Source organism: Eumetopias jubatus, unplaced genomic scaffold (genome assembly GCF_037043125.1).
Source record: "Eumetopias jubatus isolate StellerSeaLion01/CBP00866 unplaced genomic scaffold, mEumJub1_p1.0 scaffold_2, whole genome shotgun sequence".
Classification (NCBI taxonomy): Eukaryota; Metazoa; Chordata; class Mammalia; order Carnivora; family Otariidae; genus Eumetopias; species Eumetopias jubatus.
In genome coordinates this window covers 33,574,945-33,601,836 of record NW_028274808.1, presented here as the reverse complement: position 1 = coordinate 33,601,836, position 26,892 = coordinate 33,574,945, and positions in this window count along the sequence as shown.

The window sequence follows — 26,892 nt, the reverse complement described above, 5'->3', positions numbered from 1 at the left end:
AGGAAATTCCAAAATAATGGGAGGCAGAGCTTCGCCTTTCACTATAATTACTGAAAGGAAGTGAGTACATATATCTCCCTTCTGGTCCCTTAGAAGTGAAGTGTGTGACCTGAGCCTGGCCAAATGTGTATGGTCCCAGTGGGAAATCGGAATCTTGAAGGAGCAGCACAAAGACACAGGGAGCGCTGACAATAATTTGCGGCAGCAGAACCTGAGTTCAGCAGCGTGGCCACGAATGATCAGCGGTGGAGGGGCCATTGCAGAGTGGGGACGACCCCGTGCCTGGCTCCCCAGTGCTTCCCAGCCAGGATGACCTAGGATGGGATCTTGGCTGTCTTTAGATGCCTAGCTTGTCCAGAATCCTGCCCCTTTTCCAAGTGAGTTTTACATGCTTCCCGACAATTCTGTGAGCGTCCCAATGGCCTTTCAGCAAGTTCCATTCTTGTTTAAGTTATCCAGATGTAGGAACCATGTTCTCTAGGTTTCTTTATTTGATGTTCAGACATGCTGGGGCCTTGCTGACCCCAGAGGGACTGAGCCTCCCAGGGCTAGTCAATTCCTATATGTGAAGGACTCATTTGCCTTTCCTATGCAAACCAACCAATTCAGAGCTTACAGCTCCAGCCACCTCCTTTATAGGCCCTTATATTCCCCTGTCCTAATCACCCCAAGACCATGTGCCAGACTACTAGGGACAGTCCCAATGCCCCAGAACCCACTGAAGTTGTTTAAACTAGCCAAGCCAAAGCTTTGCTCATTCCTTCTCATGGAAACCACAATAAAGGCTCTTGTCCATTTTTTCTCTTCACATCCTCTGCCTCCTGACCAAACTTCATGCTTTCCCCAGTGGCTCTGTGTCGCACAGTGTGCCTCCTGTTTTTCGGGATCTGTGAGCATTAAAAAACTCTTCCTTTCTGATAATCATTTCCATGTCTATGTGTTTTACTTTATCTGATTAAAACAAATCCCAGCACCCTTAAGACCCCAGGTTTCATTCTGACATTTGCAGCCAAGAACCCCAACTGGTATAATTCTTGTTTTATCAGAGTTTGGTGGGAGTAGGGGTGATCAGGAATAGGAAAACACTAAAACTAACTTCAGGAGGGTTTTACTGAAAAACAGCAAAAGGTAGTCTCATAGATATCCAAGATTAGGGGGAAAAAGAAAAAAAAAATCACATGAGATTTGGACTAGGAAAGCTAGGATCCAAGTCACTCTCCACCATCCCTCAGCCTTAGGATGTCTTCTCTTCTCTGCTCTTCCCCCTCAATCTGCTGCTCTATCATTTTCTCTCTGATTACGGTCTTTCTTTGATTAATTACCAGCATGTACATGGCCCCAAATGGCTGCTCTAAACTGACTGGATTTGATCTTTCAGTTTACTCACCACAATGTAACTCAGTGCTCAGGAAACCACAGCCCATGGGCCAAATCCTGCCTGACATCTGTTTATGTAAATAAAGTTTTGTTGTAACCCAGCCATTTCCATTCATTTATGTATCACCCACGGCTGCATGCATGGTGCCATGACAGAAAGGAGTTGCTGTGAGGGAGAGCAAATGGCTGGCAAAAGCAAAATATTTCCTATCTGGTCCTTTACAGAAAAACTTTGCTGACCACTCACTAACTGATTCGGTCTCTCTGATATCCAGCTTCTAAATGCAGGTGAAACTGTAGATAGATTCAGCTCTGGTTAGATTTCTACCCCTAGTCCAGTCACCTAAGACAGAGTGGATGCGATAAAAGTGTCATCCTTTGGAATATCTTGCTAAGTTGGTGGTGAAGGGATAGGTGTTTAAGAGAAAAGGAAGTTGAAGAGAAAAGAGTGAATTGATCATCACTGTTGCGTTAAGAGTAAATCCATTACTTTTATCTTTACCACACTCTCCAGGAACACAAGACAGCTCCCCGTTTCTCACTCAGACAAAAACTAAATATGGCTGCATAGCTTTTGAAAGGATCCCCATTATCTGTCTGATCTCATATGAAAGTGTTAGCTCCTTTGCCTTCTATCCATCATAAATCAAGGACAGACATCAGACATTTGGGCTCAGCATCTGTAATGATGGGGAGAGGAGAAGATGGGCTAGTCAGGTTGCAGACTGGAGAATGGGCTCTCCCAGAAAGCAACTGAATGGTCTAATGCTCAAAGATGTATAGAGAGCCATGTCTGGTTTGGGTAGGAGTTAATATCTGAAAAAGTCCAAGAAAAATCAGTATAGACTATGAAAGAGAAAATCCAAGTATCATCTGCTCTCTCCTGAAATAATCTAAATCACTGAATTCACAGGGGCCAGAGCATATATGCAAATAGGATCCTACCCCTCACAAGAGAGGGCCAGCCATGGCTCTGCAGCCAGGCACACTCAGATTCATGGAAAGTCCAGTGGGAAACTAGAATCCTGGAGAGAAACTACGGTGAAAACAGCTAAATTTGTAGAACAGAAAAGTGAGGGGAGTTTTTAAAAACTAGTATTGGGTCGGCAAGCCTGTACCCAGTAATTACTCCAGTTATCTGGATCCCTGGTTGGAAGGGAGCAAGGATAATTCCCAGCTCAGCCAGCCAGTTGAACTGAGGCTTCACACGTAGCCCCAGCTGGGCTCTGCTGTGAAATGGAACATTGCTGAAACTGCAGATGGCAGGAATCAATGGCTCTATCTGAGATGGGCTGGAAAAGGTCAAGTATTATATTATTTACTTAGTTTCTACCATTCCACAGTATGAGCTTTCTGATACACACTGACTAGTTCCTTTCTTACCAATATAAGTCATCATGTTCATGCCAACATAACAAGCTCTACTCACCCTAAATTCACTCACCTCTAATGCCTGCTCCTTCATTGTCACCACACAACACAACAAACCTTGAGATTCCACTATGTGTAGGATATTATTCAAAAGGTTAGAGAACTATATGCTAACTATACTGGAATTAAAACAACAACAACAACAACAAACAAAAGAAACACAAAAGGCTAGGGAACACAGAAGGATGAGATGTAAGGTATGAGTTAAGAAATGTCCCAAAGTGACCACATTTTTTCATAATATGGAGTCTTCTAATACAAAACATCTTATGTGAAGGCTTTTAGAAATGCAAATTATCCAGTAGCTATTTGCATTAAGGCTGTTCCTTTCATAAGTAATAGATATCCAAATCAAATTGACCTAAGCAAAATAAAATAAAAGAAATGTAACTATGAATTTGAATATCAATAATAATAATAATAATAAAGAAGTGACCAATTTAAATGAACAAGAACAGTCCAAGGACGAAGCTCAGAAATGAGCTGCTTTCAGGCATGGCTGTTCTCAAGGGCTTAGATAATAATCGTGTTTTATTCTTTTTCTTTCTCTCTTTCTCTGTTTCCAACTCTTGGCTCTACTTCCATTATGTTGACTTTCCTCTTAAGCAGGTTCCTCTTGTCTTGTGGTAAAGATGATTACAGACAACTCCAGGCTTGTATCTCACTGTACTTGCAATCCTAGGCCCAGCTAAGGTCATGTTCCCAGCTCTGAGTCAACTATGAGACAACATGTAGTTTCACAACATGAAGTTTAGCATGCCCCGTAACTTTGGTTTAAGGGTAGGGCTTAGGCATCGAGTGACATCATCTCTTCAAATACAAGGAGACTCTAGATATCTGATAGACCCAATTTATATTTCTACTAAGGGACTCAGAACTAGACACCAGCAATTATGACTTTTTCAGGGCTTTTCACAATTCCAAAAACTCATAATATCCCATATTTGATAATATGTTCCAACAAGGTTCTCAGTGACAGTAAGGTCCTTAAAATAAAATGAGCTGTTTTCTAGTCTTTTGGAAAAGCATGAAAGGAGGCTCAGGTATAAGGCATAGAGGTACAAGCAGAAATATGGGACTCTCAGAGAGGGTACACAAGCATAGATAGACCAGGGTGGTCTTAACAATAATGGAGTCATTGATCTCAAGTCACAGAATCCAACCATTAGCGTAGGGTGATCCCATATTGCTCACTAGGAAGTGATAAACCTCTGAGCTGTGGATACCCATCAGAGGTGTCCATCCAGGGTTGTGCTGACTGGGACTAAGTGAATAACTGGGCATTGGATGACGATTATCTCCTAACAGATTAACAGCTTTTGGAGGAAAGAATCCATGGCTAATTCATATTCCTTCTTTCCTGAAACACTCCCTTACTCAAAGTAGGCAGATTCATTTATTGAATCCACACATAAATAAAAGATTTGACTTTATGTCCCTTCTGATAATCATTTGCTCCTTCAAAAGTTCTTCTTCAGCAAATCCATATTCTACACACCTCAGTCATTTCCTTAGGAAATCATTTGCTGCCTTGCTTCCTACCTTCTGCTCCGAGTCCTCTTGGCTCCATATCATATACTTTGTTATTTTTCTTCTTCCAGGTTTCCATAAGGATTTCAAATTCAGTATGCTGAGAGAGAGCAGCACCATGATGTGGGCAAAAGGGGGAGCGTTCTGGTCAGAAGAGTCCTGCTCAAGATATTTCATCTCGTAAACAGACTACAGGGGCTCGCCCAGGCACAGCCACCCTGCACTTCGAGGCACAGAATCTACACAGGCTTGCAAGATCAGGCGATGTTCAGCCTTCTATCATCCAATCTTATAGACAAGACATGGAGTGGACAGAACTGAGACTAAGGTCTGCACATTGGAAAGGGGGAATGACTTTAATTACTCGACGACTTGTGTTGGTAGCAGTCATCAATTCCTCAGTGATGACTGTACAGTATATCAAGGAAAAAAAAAGGCTTCTTATTGACTAATTATTTAACATATGTGTGCTTTGAATCCAAGACAGAATTATGAACTATCCAAGGTCAGACTCATGTGTTGAGATTCCCAAGCCCCTACACACACAGGCCGTCCATTCCTATCCCTGGTACATGGTATCAAACAAGGTGTTGAATGATTGGCAGAATGAATAATTGACATGTTTTCCTCTGAGCAGATTCCATTCAGGTATCCAGCATGGTATTGGCAACAGGCCTGCTTGAGACGACATTCTGGTTCTGTTTTTCTTCTAATTATGTAACCTAAGCAAATTGCTTAATAATCAATATTGTTTTCTCATCTGTAAAAGGGGGAAATAAATGCCATTCGAGGTTTATTATGAGGATTAAAGAAAGACATGCTATATGTCAACTGACACCATGATGTATCGCTCCTCAGCATCATTCCTGGCTCAGAGAAAACGGTTCCTTCTCAGCCATTATTATTTACTCGGCATTTTGGCATTATTTGAAATTTTAATTTTGGCAATAATCAGTGCCTTTCCAATGTATGGGTTATGAATCAAAAAAATCTATTTAGCATTTAGAGGGAAAGAGTAATCTATATTATTCCGATTTCACAGGTTTCCGACTTTTGTAATTTCTGGAGATCCGGGAAACAGGAAGGCAGTCTCAAACGAGGTGTTGGCTCCTCCTTCTTGAAAGTAATTCTGAAGTATTTATTCTTTTTCCTCTTCTGTTTTGAAATTGTTCTGTTGTTTGCTACGTGCCTCTGCAAGAATTGTTGCAGCTTCAGTTGGACTTAACAATTACTTCTTTTTTGATAAAATAACATTGGTGGCAGAAGCAAAGCTTTTTATTTGTGTTCCTTCACAAATATGTTCCCATCCCACGTCTCGAAGGCCATTTACATCAATTAAGACACAGTGAAAGTAAAAATAACGTGCTGCTAACAGTCCTCATCACCCTACGCTGTGCTCTGCGTCATTATGTATGAAGCGCTCTGTATTCCTCCCCGCCTGTGATGTCACCGTCGCCCGGCAATCCATCTGAAATATTGCGTTTTATTGAGCCATTCACCCAGTATGCATAGTATTATGAATCAAGGTTATTTCTCATAGACTTTTGCTTTTTAGTGGTAGTCACAGCTGTGATAAAAAAAAAAATGGTTGATTTATTCTTAGTTTTTGCTCTCCATTCCCTTTGGAGTAAATTCAACAGAAAAGTGGGAGGAGTACAAAATCCACCAATCCCTGCATAGTGAAATTCATCGAAGCATGATGCTATTTCTAGGGAGCATCAATTTCTCTAAAGGGAATGTGCTGCTCCATGTAATCTATCCCCACACCTGGGCAGACTGTAGTCCTGGGCACCAAGCAGGCAGTATCTATCTGATGGTGTGTAATGTGACTGGGCCCAGAAACCTCTAAAAACAAACCAACTACCAACTTGTCCCAGGGTCTTAAATTCCAATTCTTGGCTGATCTTTTCCGTTAAACCATGTGAATGCTTCTGTTGAAATATAAAAAGTCATTGTCAAATCAAACCTCCTATAGAAAGATTCCCTAACTCTGCTTAGAATCATTAGGTGAGGCTCTCATGTGCCCCCCTGAGCCCACAGGCTTCCCCCTAGGAGAACACAATTGTCACCATTACCTGGCCCCCATTAGAAAGAACTTTTGAATTGGTGGAGATTTTATTTTATTAATTATGCTCCGCCAATGTAGCACACAGTGGTTACTCCAGAAGAGTTGAATCACTCAGAATCCACGTGTCCAGGTAACACTTTCTTTTTTTTTTTTTTTAAGATTTATTTATTTATTTATTTCACAGAGAGAGAGCATAAGTAGGCAGAGTGGCAGGCAGAGGGCAGAAGGAGAAGCAGGGTCCCCACTGAGCAGAGAGCCTGATGCCGGACTTGGTCCCAGGACCCTGGGATCATGACCTGAACTGAAGGCAGATGCTTAACAGACTAAGCCACCCAGGCACCCCCAGGTAACATTTTCTTGAATACTTAGATGAAAACAACTCCAAGAACCCACTTACCAGCCATTTCCTGTGATTTCCCATTCCCGATAGTTCTAAGGACCTTCAGGGTCATTGAAAAGCCCTTTTTGTTGCTTATCTGCTGCCTTCCCATGACAACTCCCTCTGAAAAATCAGCCAATCATACTTTAGCTTAAATCAGTCCATCGTGCTATACTAGTCTGTTTATATGTATTTCACTCCTTTGAAATCAGTGGTGCCCAATACACTTGAGGGACACATAACATTTACCGTTTCTAACACTAACAGGGGCTCATGATGTGGTGATTCTTGAAAGGTGTGGAGGGAGGAGGAAGGAGATACAATGTCTGGCCTTCTTATCAGAATTTCTGGGAAGTCTCTGTATTTTGAAATTTTGCTTTGCTCTACATAGATTTACGTACTTGAGAATCCAACGGAGACTTTTCCCCATCTCCTGGTTTTTGATGCTTCTGGCACATAATATAGGTGCTATATGAGTTAGGTAACTACATTGTCATTAGCGAAGGCCAGAAGAGAAGTGATCAGGAGAAGCATGGGTCTGCATTTATTGAAGAGAGGAAAGAGAACTAAGGTAGACACATCCTAGCGGACAGAGAGGTGACTCAGAGCAGTGTGATTTTAGCACAAGAGACCCTGTGGCCTGAGATAACTCACTGAAACCAGGAATCTGGGTTGAATGAAAAAACACTAAGTACTATTCTTCCATGTTTGACATTTGCTCTGTTTCAACATTCCATGTGTTTCTACTGGTTTTTGTTTGTTTGTTTCTTTCTTTCTTTCTTTCCTTTCCCCCAGACCCATTGGGCTACACCTAGTACTTCCACCTAGCGCTTCTTCCCAGAACAACCCGTGCGTAACTTAGAGCAGCCCTCATGCTGTTATTTCCATTAAAGACTCAGCGGTAAACGTAGGAACACGGGGCATGTCCTTCTACCCTCTAAACACATTCAACCCTCTTCCATGCCAGCTGTCTTCCTCTCTCGGCCCTGGGCTTCCTTCCAAGTGTAATCCTGTCTATACCTCCTATCTTCCCAGAGTTCTTGAAAGAATGGTTGAATTTATTGTCTTTACCAACTTACTAGTGTCTCAACCCATCAAACTCTGGGTTTTGCCCCCACCATGAGGCTAATCGTGGTTTGCCGATGATCTTAAGGGGAACCCTTATCCTATAGGGACAGCTTTACCTTCTCTTCCTGTTTGCGACACCACATCTCGGATTCACTCTTGCCTTTCCAGGCACTGCTCAGTCTCATGAGGTGAGTCTTCTTACTCTCCCAGAGCATTAAATGCCCATCTTGCCTGCAGGTCTACCCTTGAAACTCCCTGCTCTCGACGCCTGCTCTCCCTGGGTGATTTTTTTGGCCAAACCTCACACTTCAAGGTTTCCCACAGCTGTGTTCTCTCTCCTACCTTCACTCCGGAGTGTCAGATCTCAGTAGATCCCTGCTCATTTACTTCACGGCCTCAGGATGGCATACAGGGATAATCCATTACCAAAGGGATCCCTTCCTCCTGGAGATCGATCACAAAAATTCTGAGAGTCAAAAGTATGGTTCAAAGAGTTCTGTTCTCTTTCCACCAGGTGGCCTTCCGTGGGATACAGAAGCCCCCTCAGGTGGGCACCTGGAAGTCCACCGCCCTGCTTTCCCTCATTTTCTCTATCTTTGCCCTCACCCAGCTCCCCGCTGTGCAGCCAGCATCATTGTAGTCAGCCAGAGACACCCGTTCATGGTTGGCAGCCAGTGGATCTTAACTCTTCAGAACGGAGCACCAACAAAATAAATATATGTCCCATTTGATAATGTGTATCACTTTTCACAGTACGATTTCAATGCATTTTTATGTTAAAACACCCCTTGTCCAACATGGGGAGGATTAAAAAATGAAATAATGTACAGTTCTTGACACTGTAATATATAATTTCCTAGCATAGTTCCTGATGCAGAGAAAATGTTTAAAAATGATTCACTATTTTAACTAACTCCACATTCTGACATTTTTGGAGCTATTTAAGTTTAGCAGTGATCAGTATCTTTTCATTGTATGAGCTTTGAAACTGAAAGACCAATTCAGCATGCATTGGTATTTATTGGGAAAAGGAGAGGATACCCAGTCCCACTGCACGCATTTCCAGCCGCTGACAGAGTGCTTAGCCCCCGAGTGTGCTACAAGAGCTCAATCTCAGCATATGACAACACAGAATGATTGTACTCTTTCCCTAATTTGGTCACTGCCATGACCCAGACTGGAGGTCATCTTTAATGCCTGTCTCTTCTCCATCATTCCCACATATAGTTAGTCACCAGCTCATTTGTGTGTCCAAACTACAGTTCAGATCATATCTCAACCACTATCATTGTCTTAATTCTGCCCTCCAAAAGTAGCCAAGATTAGCTGCTCAGCACAGATTCCCAATTCAACAATTGCTAGTTTTGTGTAAAGTGTTTTATGTTCATCATTGAACCTACTCTTCACAAACAAGCTATGAAGTATGTATCCTTACCCCCATGTTTCAAATGAGCAACCCGAGGTTCAGGGGGTCACCCAGCTAGGAGGTGGTAAACCACAACTTGAACCTAGGCCTGCCCTGATTTCAGAGCTTGACCTTCATCAATTCAATATCACCCATCCTCTGCTGCCACTGTGCCTCCTGATTTTTCTCTTTCTTCCCCACCTGTTCTCTGGATGAATGCCTATGTAGTTTTCAAAGGAGAACTAAAATAGTCACTACACGTGAGACTCTTTGTCACCTTCTCTTGCCCCCTGCCATGAAGCATTCTCTGTTTTCTCACAGCGCTTCACACCTACATATGGTAAAACTTGTATTATATATTATTCTAATTTTGGCCAGTGGCTGTTCTGGAATACTATCCATGTTGTTTTCACTCTTGTTTTCCATTATGTGCCTTGTTCTCCTGCTTTCAGACAGCAAGGGTAACCTTCACTCAGTGCCTCGGGGGTTGGATGACCAACAGAATGTGTAGGAAGAAATGAATCAATGTCGGGCTTTTGAATTTTAAAAAACCCAGCCCTCCAGAGGAAAAGACACAGCATTTGGACATAGAGTTGGGAAATCATGTGAGGAGCAATAACTAAGTTTTCCTCCCCCCAACTAGGCAAACGTTCCCTGGTTGGAGATGAAGAAGGTCTCCAAGAGGATGAAAGATTGACTTATGAATTCTGGATAAAGGAGGGTAGGAGATGACTCTCTTCCCCACAGCCAGATGGAACCCTGGGACCGAACTGTAGGATCCTCATTATAGAGAGCAAGTGACCTTTATTCAGTCAACTCTACTTATTGAGTGCCTACCTTGTGTCAGGCACTATTCTAGGTGCTGGGCCTACAGCAATAGATAAAAGAAGGAAAATTCTGCTTAAGTTCAGGAGCCTTAAATAGCTTCACTGAGTGTTCCTGTGTTCAGTCCTTGGACAGGAATGGCAGAATGAGCCGAGTGAGGGTCATAGGAAGAGCTGATAATGGGCTGGACCTTAACAAGCCTTGTACCTGGAACAGCAGTGAGCTCCACATATGGTGGAAGACCAGACCAAAAAAGGACATCTCAGGAGATGGCAGTGTGCCTAGATAAGGACCCAGAGGGGATGGTCACCCTGCACACTACAGCATATATGAGCCACTCCTTCACCTTCCTCTGCCCACTCACTCCACTCCCAAAACCAGATTGCCAGAGAACCCTAGATTAATTGACATTAAGTTTCTCCTATCTCGATGGAATGTGGGTTCAACTATTAGTTAAACTGAATTACAGGAAAGTAAAGAAAGTTGTATTTCCCCATCTCCTAAATTAGCGGCCTGAGATTTTTACCTGCTATAGGGTTTGTTTTTGTTGTTTTGTTTTTTGCCACAAGACCATGAATTCTTGGAGAGCGCTTGACTGATTGATCAGGGCAACTATGATTGGTAGACATGTGAGTTATTGCACACATTCATTCATTTTTCACATTTATTGAGTCTAATTCTTGAGCACTGGATCAGGGCCTGAGTATACAGCAGAGAAAAGGCAAGTTCCCAGTGCTCGGAAACCAAAACCTCAGCCATGGGTTATGTTTTAAGTAGGATGCCTGGTCAAGGCAGGATGTATGAAAGTAAGATGATCTTCACCCTCGCTTTCTCAAAGGGTAATAACTTTCTTGGTTGATTTTTGGTTTTTGGGTTTGTTCACATATTTCTAAGCTATAAATTCTCTGGAAACTCTAAGATTTTCTATCAACCTCCCTCACCGCCTTATCACAAGCGTCTCCTGAACATCACATTTTCTGGGCTTTGTTGTCTTTTTTAAACTAATGCTGGAATATTTATGCCAGCACTACTTACCTTTTATACACAAGTCCTCATTTAGAGTCTTAAACTTGGAAAGGAGGAGAATCATTAGCAGCTGCACCTAACTAAACATTGAGTTGGTCTGAATAACTTAAGAGCTACCATAAACACTTCTAAAAGGCTGTTAATCCTTGAAGTTAATTGTCAGAGAGGAACATCAGTGTCCTAGGAATCAGGTCCTATAAACTCAGAGATATGCAGTGGACTTTTAAAAATACATTTTCACTTGATTTAAATAGTTTGCTTTTTAATGTTGCTTTCTCTATAAGGAGCTCAAACATTCTGCCAGCAAAGTAAACAGGAACACACAGAGCCAACTTGTGTGGAAGACAGATCCTTGGAGTATTTAATTGAAGCAAAGCAAATAAAAATACTCCCCAAACTCTTCCTTCCCCAAAAAAAAAATCTATGTTTGGCTCTTCTGCTGCTTCTCACTCCTGCTACACTTGTCACCTTCTGCCAGATTACTGGAACAACATGCTAACTGCTTTCTAAGTCTCTAATCCAAGACACCTTCGAATCTGTTTTCCACATTGTGTGTTACCAGGCTGATCTTTCTAAATGACTTCTTAAATTTTACATCTCGGCTTTTCTCCTGTAGTTCCCCTTTCTACGCATCATTCATGCTTCCTCATTGGAAGGGTCTACCTTACAGGTCTATCTCTTTCAAATAGGGTGGCCATACACATTGGCTGGCACTGAACTGTCCTGTTTTATGCCTGTTTTCCCCTTTTTCTCTCCAAGCTGGCTTAGTTTGGAGAATAACATACTGTGCAGATCATTCCTCAATATTCCAGTGTGGCTCATGACATCAAGATCTCCTACCCCACAGGCTTCTTATTCTTCCACTCCTCTATGGGGCTCAGACTGTATCCCATCCCTGTTCCTACACTAATTCTTCAAGATTCAACTCATGTTTTGCCTCCTCTGAAAGGCCTTCATCAGCACTCCTGGCCATGCTGTGCTCTTCTGTCTATGAAGCTTTATAACCTCACAATACCATTCATTTTGACACTTCATCATTTACTACTTTGCATTCTTAATTAGCAAGAATGATGATGGAAGCAAATCTTTCATGTTACACATTTTCTAGGATAGCACAAGTATTTTTCTTTCAACGTTTTATTTTGGGAATTCATGCACGAATGAAAAGTTCGATGAATTGTACAATAAAAATATGTATATGCTTCACCTGGAGTCAGTGATTGTTAATATTTTGTCACATTCGATTTCTCTCTCTCTCATTTTCTCACTGCTCCTGCCTCTGTCTCTGAGTGTAGCTGTGTGTACTTTTTTGCAGACCCACTTTTTTAAAAAGTTTTTTCTATTTATTTGTCAGAGAAAGAGAGAACAGAAGCAGAGGGGAGCAGCAGAGTGAGAAGCAGGCTCCCCGCTGACTTGGGACTTGATCCCAGGACTCTGGGATCATGGCCTGAGCCAAAGCCAGATGCTTAACTGACTGAGCCACCCAGGTAGGTGCCCCTTGCAGACCCATTTTTAAAAAGACTACAAGCCTCATGATACTTTACCCTTAAAGACTCCAGAGTGTTTGTCCTAGAATAAGGATATTTTCCAACATAATCACAATATTAACCCACCTAATAAAATGAACAATCATTCTATAATATCTTCAAATCTATGTATTCAATTTTACCTAATTGTGTTTAAAATGGCCTTTATAGGTATATTTGTTTCCTAGCACGGCTACAACAAATTACCACAAACTTAGTGGCCTAAAAACACAAATTCATTTTCCTACAATCTGAAGGTCAAAAATCCAAGATAGATTTCACTAGGTTAAAATGGAGCTGTCAGCGGGGCCCTGCTCCTTTCTGGAGACTCTAGGGTGGTATCCATTATCTGATCTTTTAGAGGTGCTTCTAGAGGTGCCCACACTCGTTGGCATGTGACCTCTTCCATCTTCAAAGAAAGCAATGACCAGTAGATCCTTTCTCACATGACATCGTGTTGACACTAACTCTTCTGCTTTCTTCTTCTATAATTAAAGAACCTGGGAATTAGGTGGACATCTTTGCATGGGGGGGGTCCTCATTCTGCCTACCACAGTCTGTCCTCTGCCCTCAAAAGATTCACATCTGTCCCACATGCAAAATACACTTACCCCACCCTAGTATTCCCCGAAGTCTCAACCTACTAAGCATCAATTCAAAGTTCAAAATCTTATCAGCTCAAAAGCTCCCAACCCCATCATCTAAATCGGATATGGATGAGGCTCTGGCTATGAGCAACCTAAGGTAAAATTACTCTCCATCTGTAGACCTATGATATTCAAGATACCTCTTCTTTTCTCCCCCAGTTCAACAGTGGGTCAGGCATAGGATAGCAGTGACAGACACTTCTATTCAGAAAGGAATATAATGGGGGGTACCTGAGTGGCTCAGTCAGTTGAGTGTCTGACTCTTGATTTTGGCTGTGGTCATCATCTCAGGGTTCTGAAATTGAGCCCCATGTCGGGCTCCTTGCTGAGTGTGGAGCCTGCTTGGGATTCTCTCTCTCCCTTTGCCCCTCCCCGCCACCCTGCTGTCATGCACTCATGCTCTCTCTCAAAAAGAAAAAAAAAAGAAGACAAGAAAAGAAAAAGATACAACAATAGAAGGAAAAAAAAAAAAAAAAACACGTCTCCAGTGCCAAGCACTTTCAAAATACATTCAGGCAAACTTCATTTGGTTTCAAGGCCTGGAATCAATCTTCTGCAGCTCATGGCTCTGCCCTCTAAGATTGTGGCTGTGCCTTCTGAGTCATCCTCCCTTTTCCACGAAAGGTAGCCCATGTTCACAGCTGAGTGATTTTATCAGCCTCTTTTTGTGCCTATAGAGTTTTGAAGGTCTGCAGCCTTCTTTCATTTAATAGTCTTTCCTTCCTTTCATTCCAAGCAGGCAATGTTTCTGTTGGTATAAACTTCTCAATAACCTTGGTGGTGGGGGTCTCTGGTGTATATCACAGAGATTGACTCCATTAGATAAGAGGCTCCTCCCATCTCCTCTTAGATTCTGTTGAGATGGCCGAGGGGATCCATTTTTCACATACCCTAATTTCTTCAGTTAGCTCTCAGTGACTGCACGATATGACCTTGCAATCTTTCAAGGCACTAGTCAAAGGTTGTCTAGTCACACCCTTGGTTTTCTTTCTAGAACATACTTTCTCGGTCGTGAATCTCCTAATTTCAGCATTTTGCATAAACTGGGCAGATTGAGAATTTCCTAAATTATCAAACCTTTTCCTTTTTACTGAACAGTTCTTCCTGCAATCTATCTCTTTTCTCTCACATTTTATTATAAGCATCAACAAGAAACCCAACTGCACCTTCCATGTGTTGTTTGGAAAGCTCCTCGTCTAAATGTATATTTCCATAATTTACAATTTCTGCCTTCTACATAACTGCAGGGCACAATTCTGCAAAACTTTCTGCCACTATATAACAAGAATCTTCTTTCCTCCAGTTTCCAATAGCGAGTTCTTCGCTTCATTCTGAACCCTCACTGACAGAGACAGCGTCTTTACTGTCCAGCTTTCTACCACTGGTTTATTCAAGACTATCTAGGCTTTCTCTGTCATGCTCCTTAAAATTCTTCCAGCTTCTTCCAGTGCCCAATTCCAAAGCCATTTCTACACTTTTAGGTATTTGGCGAAGAAGTACTCCACTTCTGATACCAAAATTTCTATCAGTTTCTTATTGCTGCTGTAAAAATTACTACAAATTTAGTGGCTTAAAGCAACTTCCATCTGTTATCTTATAGTTCTGGAGTTCAGAGGTTTGAAATGGTTCCCACTGGGCTAAAATCAAAGTGTCCTCTAGACTGTGTTCCTTTACGAAATCTTTACAGGAGAATCCGTTTTCATTGTTTTTCCGGTTCCTTGACACTGTCCACATTTTTTAGCTCATGGCCCTTTCCATTATCAAGGCCAGTAATGACACCTGAGTCTTACATCAATAATGGATTAGAACAGACTCTGATACTCCCTTTTCTGTCTCCTTCTTCCACTTATAAAGATCCTTATGAATATATTTGGACCTACTTGGATAATCTGGTATAATCTCTTTATTTTAATGATAATTTATTAACAGCCTTAATCCCTGCTTCCTTGTAATATAATATATTCACAGTTTTGGGGATGAGGGCATCAGCACCTTTGAGGGGTCATTATGCTCCTGCCACAATATATTTCACCCCATTCTGATTTCTGATAAAGGTTTGCATATTACATTTGATAATGGTATCTCTTTATTTTCTTTTAATACAGAACAGTCCTGTCACCTACCCTCTTTCAACAAATATACTTTTTTTTTTTAAAGATAGTGAGTTTTATGAGAAGACCGGACTAGGTGTCTGTAGAGTATCCCATATCCTACCTTTGCATTATGTTTTTCCATTTTCAGATTTAGGTTAAATATTTTTGACAATAACACATTGTTCGATATGTTATATATATTGTATTGTATCATATCACCATTACTATAATGCTAAGTGTGATTACTGGGTCCCAGTGGACCACCATCACTCTACCAGAAAGGTATAGTTTTCCTCAAGTTATCCAAAGGAGTAATTTAGAGAGTGACATCTTGAGATTGCTTAAATACCTGTTTTCTCCACCATATAGTCCACAATGGTGGTAACTTTTATTAATGATCTTTCACGAATCAGTGTATTATGTTTTGAGTTGTAGATGATTTCCTAATTCTATCACTCCTTCTGTCAATATAATCTGGTATTTTTCTATAAAGGAGAAGGTTTACTCCTTTTTTTTTCTTTTCAAATATTATTATATTCTTGAGTATTTAATGATGATGTTGATGAAATGATGCAATGTGTCATAATCCATTAATGTCAGTGTTTTGTTTTTTTTTTTGGTGCTGTTGCTTATTTGTTTTGTTTTGCTTAATTCTCAAGTTATCCCCTATACAAGTAATGTGAGCCCCCTCAGCTCAGCTCCTGTGTTTTCTTGACATATTTCAATAGGCTTTGGGTACCTCCTTGCCTTCTGGCACAACAAGATGTCCAGAGATTCTCCCAAAATTTTATCCAGAGTCAGTTATTTCTCTAAGAAGCCCTGAATCATTGTAAATGAAATTGGTATTTGGAAACAGAGACCTGATCACTAAAGATACTCACTGTAATTGTAGAAGTCACTCAAATATTTTTAACTCTCTTACTGTTGTTAGCTCAGTTCTGGTCTGGAACTTGTTGATGAATGGATGATGAATCATTGAACAATTGACAATATTATTAGTCTTATTACTAAATAAGCTAGGGCAGGCACACCACCATGCTTTTAAGATGTAAATTACTGGGGTGCCTGGGTGGCTCAGTCGTTATGCATCTGCCTTCACCTCAGATCATGATCCCAGGGTCCTGGGATCAAGCCCCGCATGGAGCCCTGCATCTAGCCCCGCATTAGGCTCCCTGCTCAGTGGAAAGCCTGCTTCTCTCTCTCCCACTCCCCCTGCTTTTGTTCCCTCTCTCACTGTGTCTCTCTCTGTCAAATAAATAAATAAATAAATCTTTAAAAAAAGATGTAAATTACTATTCAAATAATAGGTCTTTTTGACAAAGATTTTTAAAATTAAGGTCTTATGGAGAAAGTTGATAAAGCAAGGGAGAGGAAGAATAAAGAAAAAAATCATCAAATAAAAATTATTAAGGACACAGAGAAAGAGAAAGAGCAAATATTTTTGTAGCTTTGTGAGGTCAAAGAGACTTGGTTTTGACTATGGATTCTAAGTCTGGCTGTGAAAGAATTGGAATAATTCTGGTAGATGTATTCTGTGTTAACCTTTTCACAAAACACCTGAGCCCATTGCCTTCTGAGCTGAGTTAGGGGTTGGTAAGGCAAGAAGGAAAACAGCTAGAATCCAGGTACTGTGAGGGTGAGTGCCCATAAGCTTAGGCAATGAAAAGGCTACCAGAGTGAGCCTGAAGGAACATGCAAATATCAGCTCTACATCATCCTGAGGTTTCCTTGCATTCTATCCTTTGAGCTGCTGTTTTCCTATCCTGTTCATGGCTGAGCAATGACTCCTTGCTAGAAATGCCATCTTGAGGGGCACCTGAGTGGCTCAGTCAGTTAGGCGTCCAGCTCTTGGTTTTAGCTCAGGTCATGATCTCAGGGTCCTGGGATTGAGCCCTGTGAAGGGCTCTGCACTGAGCACCTGAGCATTGGAGTCCGCTTGTCCTTTTTCCTCTGTTCCTCCCCCCTCTTCCCTGAGGGCTCTCTTTCTCAAAAAAAAAAAAGAAAGAAATCACTAATGCTTTGCTTCTCAGTACATGAGGGTGCTCCTGGAAACTACTGTCATTAGGAGAAGTGTCAAGTCAAGAGTCAATTTACAGAAAATGGAAGAAATTGTCCAATCAACTAAAATTTATTGGGTGTATAGCCCCATACTAAGGAGCATCGGTTTTCTCTCTCTCTCTCTCTTCAAATATAATTATGAAGGAATGTTATTATAATTCACTTTTAAAGAGAACTTGTTCATGCCAATGTTGATAAAAATAAAACAGAACTACCCAAACAAGCAAACAAAAACCCCACATATATTTAAGATGACTCTGGGTTCAATAAATTGATTTATGTTTATTATAACACCCTAAATATCAGAGGAAAATTTCAAATTAGGTAAAATTAAATGTTATAAAGGAAATTTGGACTATGGTCAGGGCAAAATAGAGAATGTATTGGTACAATATGTGTTTCAGAAAAACATCAGGTTTAGGGAAAGACTGTGCATTTAACACCCTGCCGACTTCCCACGGCCAGGGGAATTCATAGATCTATTAAGTAAAGAGCTTCCAAATGACACGACCTATGTTTTATTTATTTTTGTATTTCCATTTTCCTTCACAAGGGTTAGCACCCAGAAGACATTCAATTACTGTTTTTGAATGAATAAATGAATGTATAAATGTATTAGATAAAGGCATTGATTATATAAAAATCTTTTTCCAAACTCAACTAATTATGTTAGAATCCATATTGCACATTAGCTATGATAGAAAACCGTTTTTAATTGTTCAGGCTTTTATCTGCCTTTTAAAGCAGAACAAAACATGTCTTCATTTCAATAATTAATTTCACCAATATAATTACTCAGCTGCTTCAGTGAGTTTGGTGACACAGGAACAACCCAGCTTAGACTTTGTAGAGTGAAAAAGTATATGACTTTCCACTGAAAGAAACTTCAAATACATTGACTATGTCCTGGGGGAAAGAAAACCTTTCTAATAGAAAACACTAAAAACACCGTGTTTAAATATTAAATAACTGGGTACTTTGTTTTGATGGTTAAATCTATACCTAAACTGTGTGAACATATGGTAGCCTCTTAATACAAAATTCCCCAGAATAGCTGGAGAACTAGGATGATCCGTAATTAAGTGGCAGTCTTAGAGACTAAGCCTTAATTAATTAAATGCTTCAGTAAGCTCAGCATAGCGTGGGCATTTCCAATGTCATTCTCTGGTGCTATCTCAACACTGTCAGGGACCTAGATGTTGTGGTCATCTGTAATTAAGAGCAACATCTCCTTCTGATGCTATACTTCCATGTTGCAAAGAGAGCTAGTGAGTGCAATGAACTTGAACTCTGGATGGGCCAGTTGGGGCCACACCTGTTAAAACAAGGACATGGATGCATGGTTAATGTGCACATTGTTGATGCCTGGGTTTCTGTTCAGTTCTCATGTGTGTGCATGTGAATAAGGTGAAGTAATTAAGTACACAAGAGCAAAAGGCATTGTTAGAATGGTAAGAGGAAGGGCACCTGGGTGGTTCAGTTGATTAAGCGTCTGCCTTCAGCTCAGGTCATGATCCCGGGGTCCTAGGATGGAGCCCTGCATGGAGCCTGCTTCTCCCTTTCCCTCTGCCCCTCCCTCGCCCCCGCTCGTGCTCTCTCTCTCTCAAAAGAATAAATAAAACCTTAAAAAAAAAAAAAAGAATGGTAGGAGGATGTGGCTTCTCCAAGCTGGCAGGGAGAGGTCAGTGATTGTAGGGCTGTGGGTGTAGGATTTCCCTTCCTCCAATGGGCTGTTGATTTGGCTTCAACTGCAAAGGTTTTCACATTCCATTGGTCATTGTATTTACATTGTACAGTTAATTCTAGAATTATTTATACATTATGATAAAGAGTGCTCCTGTCTGTGGGCAGAGCAAGCAATACTCAAATGATAGGTGCCAGTCCTTCAGATCTGTCATGAGGGATGGGCAGGAGGTGGCCACAGAGCAAACCCAAAGATGACATTGTGGGCCACATTAGTATTTCTAAACATGACTGACCTTTTCAATTTTCATTTCCTACAAATGGGAAACAATATGCCAATGACAGGCTGACTGATGTTTCTCTGAGCGCTCCAGATAGCATTTGCATCTTTCAGGGGAGTAGTCCGCAAATCTGGCAAATACTGGCAACAGGTTTAACCCAATGGAGGGAGAATGTTTTTATTTATTTTAAGCCCTGAAGCAGATCCAACAAGAGTTGTGATTAAATTAAAACATTTTTTTTTTTTTAAGTAAAAAGAAACAGCACTTGTGGAAGAATGCATTATAGACTCATCCCTGGTTGGGATGGAGAGGGCATGCAGAGAATCCCAGAGTTTCATTTGTTCGTGCCGTTTCTTCTAGTGTGCTAGAATCATGACAAGGCATTGCAATTTTCTTCTCTGAGTTTTACCCTCTGAGAGCTCATTTCAAGCCCGCAGCCTTACTTTAGGGACACAAAAACATAATTACCAAAAGCAAAGAAATCTCCAGTCCAACAGCTTTGTACTTACGTTTCACTTGGTTTTAGAAACTTGCTCTTTCTTTTGGGCTTTGTGACCCAGGTGAATTTAGCCAGGCTGGACAGTCACGTGCTATTAAGCATGCGGGAATTTACGCAGGAGCTATATTCCATTCTTAGAAAAACCATGCTTATGCCTTTAATTCCATTTATACTTCACATTATTCTCATGAAGATAATGTGAAATACAAAGATGGGGGTTTGCATATATGGTATAAGTAGTTCCTTCTGCCTCCTCTTAATTCATCACTGTCCTTTCTGTCACTATTTATTGTACTTTGTTTATTTTTCTATGGTCAAGTACAGTGGAAGTGCCATAAGTTAAAGTTTGAAAGAGCCTACAAGATGGCACCCGATGAGCCTTGCCTCCTGGTATTCCTACCCTGTGTCGTTCCCTTCCATATTGTACCAGGGCTGGTCTCTGCGGCCAAGAGAACACAGAACTGATGGTATGTCATGTCGTTTCTGACACCAGGTTATGAAAGACTAGCTTGTCACGCGGGCTTGCCCTTTTCTTCCCTCCTGTACTGAGCAGCCCCAAGGAGAAGCCCACCCCTGTGGCAAGGGTTGAGGCCATCTGCCATCAGCCACGTGGGTGTGCTAGAAGCCGACCCTCCAACCCTCCAGGTGACTGCAGCCCTGGCCAGCAGCTCCATGTCGCTTCATGAGAGGTCCTGGATCAGAATGGCTCAGGTAAGCTGCTCCTGGATTCCTTACTCAGAAACTGTGAGATAATAAATGTCTGTTTGTTTGTTTTGTTTTGTCTTTCTAAAGATTTATTTATTTGAGAGAGAGAGAGAGAAAGCCCCAAAGGAGTGGGTGGGCAGGGGGAGATGGAGAGAGAGTCTTAAGCAGACTCCCCACTGAGGGTGGAGCCCAACCTGGGGCTCAATCTCAGGATCCTGAGATCAGGACCTGAGAGGAAACCAAGAGTCAGACTTTCAACTGACCGCACCACCCAGGCACCCCATAAATGTTTGTCTTAATTGCTAAGGTTGGGGGTAATTTGATCCAAATAATAGATAACTAATGCAAGAAAGATCAGTGTTTGATTGCATGCTCCAACTCCCAGCACAACATGGCACATAGATCTCAATGAACTGGCTGAATAAATACTTGTTGAATAAACAAATGAATCCAGACAGCTATCAACTTTGCCCAAGCACATTCTATAAGGAATGTTTTGTATTTGTTCAAGTATAACTAGCAAACATTTTATTAAACTTGTTGGCCAGGAAATCCATTTATAAATAAATTGGGGAGAGCCCTTTACCTGAAGACCTAAGAAGTTTGAAATTTAATCATCCCTGAGGCTGTACTACAGTGTGAACATACATTGTAAGAAGCAGTTGACATAAACACAGATATTTATAGGGGCTCCTGGGTGGCTCAGTCGGTTAAGCAGCTCAGGTCATTATCCCGGGTTCCTGGGATCGAGCCCCACATCGGGCTCCCTGCTCAGCGGGGAGTCTGCTTCTCCCTCTCCCTCTGCCTCTCCCCCGTTCGTGCTCTCTCTCTCACTCACGCGCTCTCTCTCTCAAATAAATAAATAGAATATTCTTTAAAAAAAACCCACAGATATTTATAAAATGAAGTATAAAAAGCCTTAAGGTATGATTTTATGTTACGTTCCAATTCCTTCTCTTTGGGTGGTTAGGCAGGTATGATGAAAGGAAGTGTCCTTCCTGACTGGTTGTCTCTTGGTGGTCTGGAGTCTGATTTTTTTCCAGTTTGGGATCATGGACTGAGCTTCCCATTGCCTGTGTTTCCATCCCATGTAGACTTTATGGGAATGCGTGCTTCCCTGTTCTTACAAGTCACAAAAACATTCTCAGACCCTCTAAATTCTATTGTTCAAATTTAATAAAGAAAACCATTAACAGTTTGTAAGTTTACTTTCTTTCACAGCTTGTCTGAACAATGCTTATTTAGCCATTCCCTATGTGTGGCTTCTCTCCTCTCTCTCTTCTGTCTTTCTGTCTGTGTGTCTCTCTTTCTCTGACTTTAATACTCTGTCTTTGCCTGTGCTCCTCTAGAGTGGGGGGAGTATTTTGGTGATCCCTGTTTTTTGGCAGTAAGGGAAGAATCTCCAGCCTGAACAGAATCTAGAAAATGCTCCTTAGTGTGTGAAAAATTGTTTATCGATTATTTATGTCATAATCCACTATACAAAAGCCCACAGATGTAGAACTTGTTTGTGAAGACTTTGTAGTAGCTCCTACTTCACAGTCTTGTTAAAAGCAGCCCTATGAGGGGAAAATGGACAATGTGCTCAGATAACAAAGTTGACCCAGTCTTTTAGCTTATCACAAAATAAAGAAGACAAAGGAAATGAAGTTTAATGTTAGCTAAAGAGGCAGGGACAACAAAGGAAATTGTGAATATGGCACAATTTCACAATCAATTTATTTTTCAGTTTGGAAAACACTAGACATTTCTCTCTTTCTTGCAAGGCATCTGGAATTTTTAATATTCCTGTACACTGATTTAAAATTGCCATGGTCATATCTAGCTTTGATTATCTAACCATATTTCTAATGGTCTTAAATCTCTTCTACTTGGAATAATTCTCATTCTGTCTTAACACCCAGCAAAATATCTTGTATTTGGACATTTTGTAAATATTTTAAAACTTTAATTGAATCATAACTGTACCCAGCTATGGCTGTTCAATTTATAAATATTCTCCCTTTCTCTTGACCGCAACGCCCCCACATGCATATGAACCATCCCCATCTTCACCATGTTACCGTTTCCTTAACCAACTGGAATGTTTCCAAGATCTACTGATCAATCTGGCACACCATTCAAAATATACTTGCAGACTTTTTTCAACTTTCATCAACTACAGTGATTGCCTCCTCCATTATGTACCAGTCTATAGGTAAACTTAACCATGTGTGCACACCATCTCTTCATTATTTGGTTCCTAAGTTATTCTAAATCATTAAGTTCCTTTTGTGAAGGTATTATACTTTGTGTCTCTTTAACATTCTTTATAGCGCATGTGATCCAAAGCTAGGCATGACATTTTAATGAATACTGTTATATATCAAATACACTTAATATGAACCTCAGTTAGGAAAAGAGAGCCAGGCAAAAGGAGAAATTGTATTTTCATAGAAATCATAAATAGTTGCAGCTGTGCTGGTACCATATGTGGCTAACACGTGTAGGGAACACAATAAAGGTGTGTTGCCTGTTAATCCCTGAACATCATACCTTACTTTCTGAGGCTTTGCTTCTCACAATCTTCACAAGACATGGAGACTGAGCTTGTCTTCCTTCCCTTTAAAAAGAAGCCCTGCCTACTCTTGCTTCTCTAGATTCCTCCCCTAAAAGCTAAATTTGAAAAATGTTTCCTCTTGGCTGTCTCCTCAATATATCATATATTGACCTTTTTATTGAAAATTTTCTCTCTCTTCTTGAAAAGCAGATAGAGTAAAGAAGACTGTAATAAACATACTATCTATAGCGAGAATTTTTTTTAATCTCACAAATGTCTTAGGCCCTTTGTTCACGATCTATTGTTCCTGATTTTCCAGTTTAGGTGGCATCTGGAAGTCACATGCATCCCTGTACTTCTAAGGGAGGAACTCATCAAATCATTTTCTCCCTAACCTCTATCTCAAACATCTTCTGAAGGCTTTAACCCTCTAGATTTTCAAACACTTTCCTACACAAAGGCCCCGTTTCCTAGTGGATAGGCTAAAAGTGTGGATAGTATCCCCCTTCAAAACTGCTTGTCTTCAGTAGGTGGTCTGGGCACTTGAGAATGTCCTGATAAGTAGATTCCGACTTCATTAATGTCCTTGCCAATAGAGGAATGCTTGCTTTATTGTGCACGGCTCCTGCAAGCCTCATAACTCTCAGCCCCTGACCTACCACCTCTCAACCAAAGATTCATTTCTTCTCTGAGTCATGTGGTACATTACTTCAATCACTCTTGATGTCAGCATGATCAAATTCATGTTTCCTTATCCTTTTATTGCATTTGCCCTGCCAACCCCACTCTGGGACCAACCTATCCATCTACCTTCTCTGTTCCTACACATATGGGCTGTGATTCAGGAAGAAAGAAATAACACTCTGGTATAGACCGGAGTCCCTGTATTTTATGATCTAACCTATGGCTCCACCCTCAGCCAGGTTCTCAGCCATACTTGAAAATCTTATTATGTATCTTTGAATAGGTCCCTCTCCCATTTCTTACAGGGGTTACTCAAAACCATTTTGTATTTCACCAAATTTGTCTCTTTTCCTTCCAATCCTACCTCTCCAATAGTTTAGATGTTTTTGTAAGGAATAAGTACAAAATTGTATGTGAATAACTTAGCATGGTGCTGAACACAGAGCAAAGATTTAATAAATGTAAACCATGACTATTACTAAATAATCAGAAATGCAGAAAGCAGGAGATGAAATCACACAGACTTCACACACTCAAGTTATGTACTGTTCGGCAGTTTCCATTTTCACAGACACAATAATGTAGATGAATGTTATTTCCTCAAAAACATAAATATTAATTTCTCAATTGCTTATCTAAAGTGAAACCAAGTTTACTAAAAACATTAAGAGGCAGTGTTACTAATATGTTTTAATTTCATGTTTCTCTATGGGGTTAAGCTTTATACCTGTTGGTAAAACTTAATAAAATATTGTAAAAATCAAAGCTGCGAAAAGATGCTATTTTTCCAATTTTCTGTTATAAAAGAATGTAAATGTGGAAAAAAGTTGAACGGATAGTCCAATAAACACCCACGTACTTGCCAAGTAGACTCAACAAATATTAATATTTTACACTACAGTGCAGTACTTTGTGTTTGTGTGTTTGCGGGCACTTTTGAAGTCATTTGCAGTATGACACCTCTAAATATTTCAACATGCAACTCCTAAAAATAAGTGTGTTTTCACACATAATCATTATTCCATTATCACACCAAAGAAAATTAATAATTCCCTTATATCAGCTAATACATAGTCTTTATTCAATTTTCCCTAATTTTCCCAAACATGTCTTCTATAGCTGCTTTTGTTTCTTTGTTTGAACAAGATCCAGTCAAGGTCTCTGTATTGTATTTTTGTTGCTGTATCTCTTTGGTCATTTTTCTTTCTAAAATAGGTCTCCCACTTTTTCCCTCCTAACGTTGACTTTTTAAAGAGAATAGGTTAGTTGACTTATAAAAGGCGTCACGTTCTTTTTTGGTCTAATTGTTTACTGATGGTGGTATTTAACCTGTTTATTCAATCCCTTAATACCTTATACATTGGAAGTTAGTACTAAAAGCTTAGATTCAAGTTAAACTTTTTTTTTTCTTTTGTCAAGAATCCTTCACAGGTGAGGCTGTGTACTTCATATTATACTGCATTATAAGGCACATGGTATCAAGTTGTCCAACTATTTATAATGCTCAGTTATAGTGATGAAAGTCAGGTCTTTTTATCATGAGGTCAATTTTTATTCATTTTCATTTAGCAAATAATCTATGGGGTAATAGTTTTGTATATTGGTAACATGCAGGGTGTTTTCCAACAATCTTTGAATCCAAAATTTTAGCATTCTTGCTTGAATCAATTATTTCATTTGCAGGCTACAAATTAGTGATTTTATTCCTATTCTTATTCATTCTACTTTTGTGGTCTAGCATTCTTCTAGCTAAAACAGTTTTCTCCAACCAACTGGGTATTTCCTAAACAGACAGGCTCTATGCTTAATTCTTTTTTTTATTGCCAAATTTAAAAATAAGTTTGTGCTGTGATAATTATATCTGCTAGTGGTATAGAAGTTTGTTTCGCATACTTATTTTTGCTCCTCTCCCTTTTCTAGAATATCACTACTAATTCATTTATTTATTTCATTTAGTGTTTTACAATTAGTTACAGTCCCAGAATTGACCAATGAAAGTTTATCCACACTGGATCCTATGCTGTTTGAACATGTTCCCCTTAGTCTTTCAGAACTTTGTTGCTTTCTGGCCCAATATGTTGTTCCTTGTCCTTTCTCTGTCCCAGACCTGAAATCAATCAACAAAGGAGTGAAACATCAACTGATAATATGGGAGAAAATATTTGGAAAGTATATATCTGATAGAGGACCACTATGCAGAATATATAAAGAGCACTTACCACTCAATGATAAAAGAAAAAATATCTCACTTAAAACTTGAAAGAGGATTTAAATAAATATATCTACAAAGAGGATATATGGATTGAGGAAAAGCAGTCAATCTTTAAATATGAAGTTAGCTGGGTTTGTTTTATGTTTTTATTTTAGTTTTTGGTAGATGCCCTTTATCACGTAGAGGAACTTCCTTCTATATGTACTTGGTTGAGTGTTTTTATCATTTAAGAGGGTTGGATTTGTCAATTTTTTTTGTCTCTATAAATTACATGATTTTTGCTCTTTATTTTTTTAATTTGGTGTGTTACGTTGCTTGATTTTCAGATGTTGAACTAACCTTGTATTTCTGGGATAAATCTTATTTGTTCATGGTATATAATCTTTTTTATATATTGCTAGATTCACTTTGCTCCTATTTTGTTAAGGATTTTTGCTCTTTCTTTACAAGGGATATTGGTCTATATTTTGTTTTGTTTTTCTTGTGATGTCTTTTGGTATTAGGTTAATCCTGGCCCCTTAGAATGAGCTAAGAAGTATTCTCCACTCTTTTATTTTTGGAAAGGTTTGTGAATCATTGGTATTCATTCTTCTTTGGACATTATGTAGAATTAATTACTGAAGTCATTTGGACCTGTTTCTTTTGCCGATTTTTAAAAATTAATCCTTCAATCCCTTTATTCATTATAGGTCTAGTAAATTTTTTTTTCTTCTCGAGTCAATTTTTGTATGTTATGTCTTCCTAGAAATTAGTCCATTTTATTAGGTTATTAAATATGTTGACATAAAATTATTCATAATATACCCTCTTTATTTCTGTAAGATCATTAATAATGTTCTCATTCTCCATTTTGGTA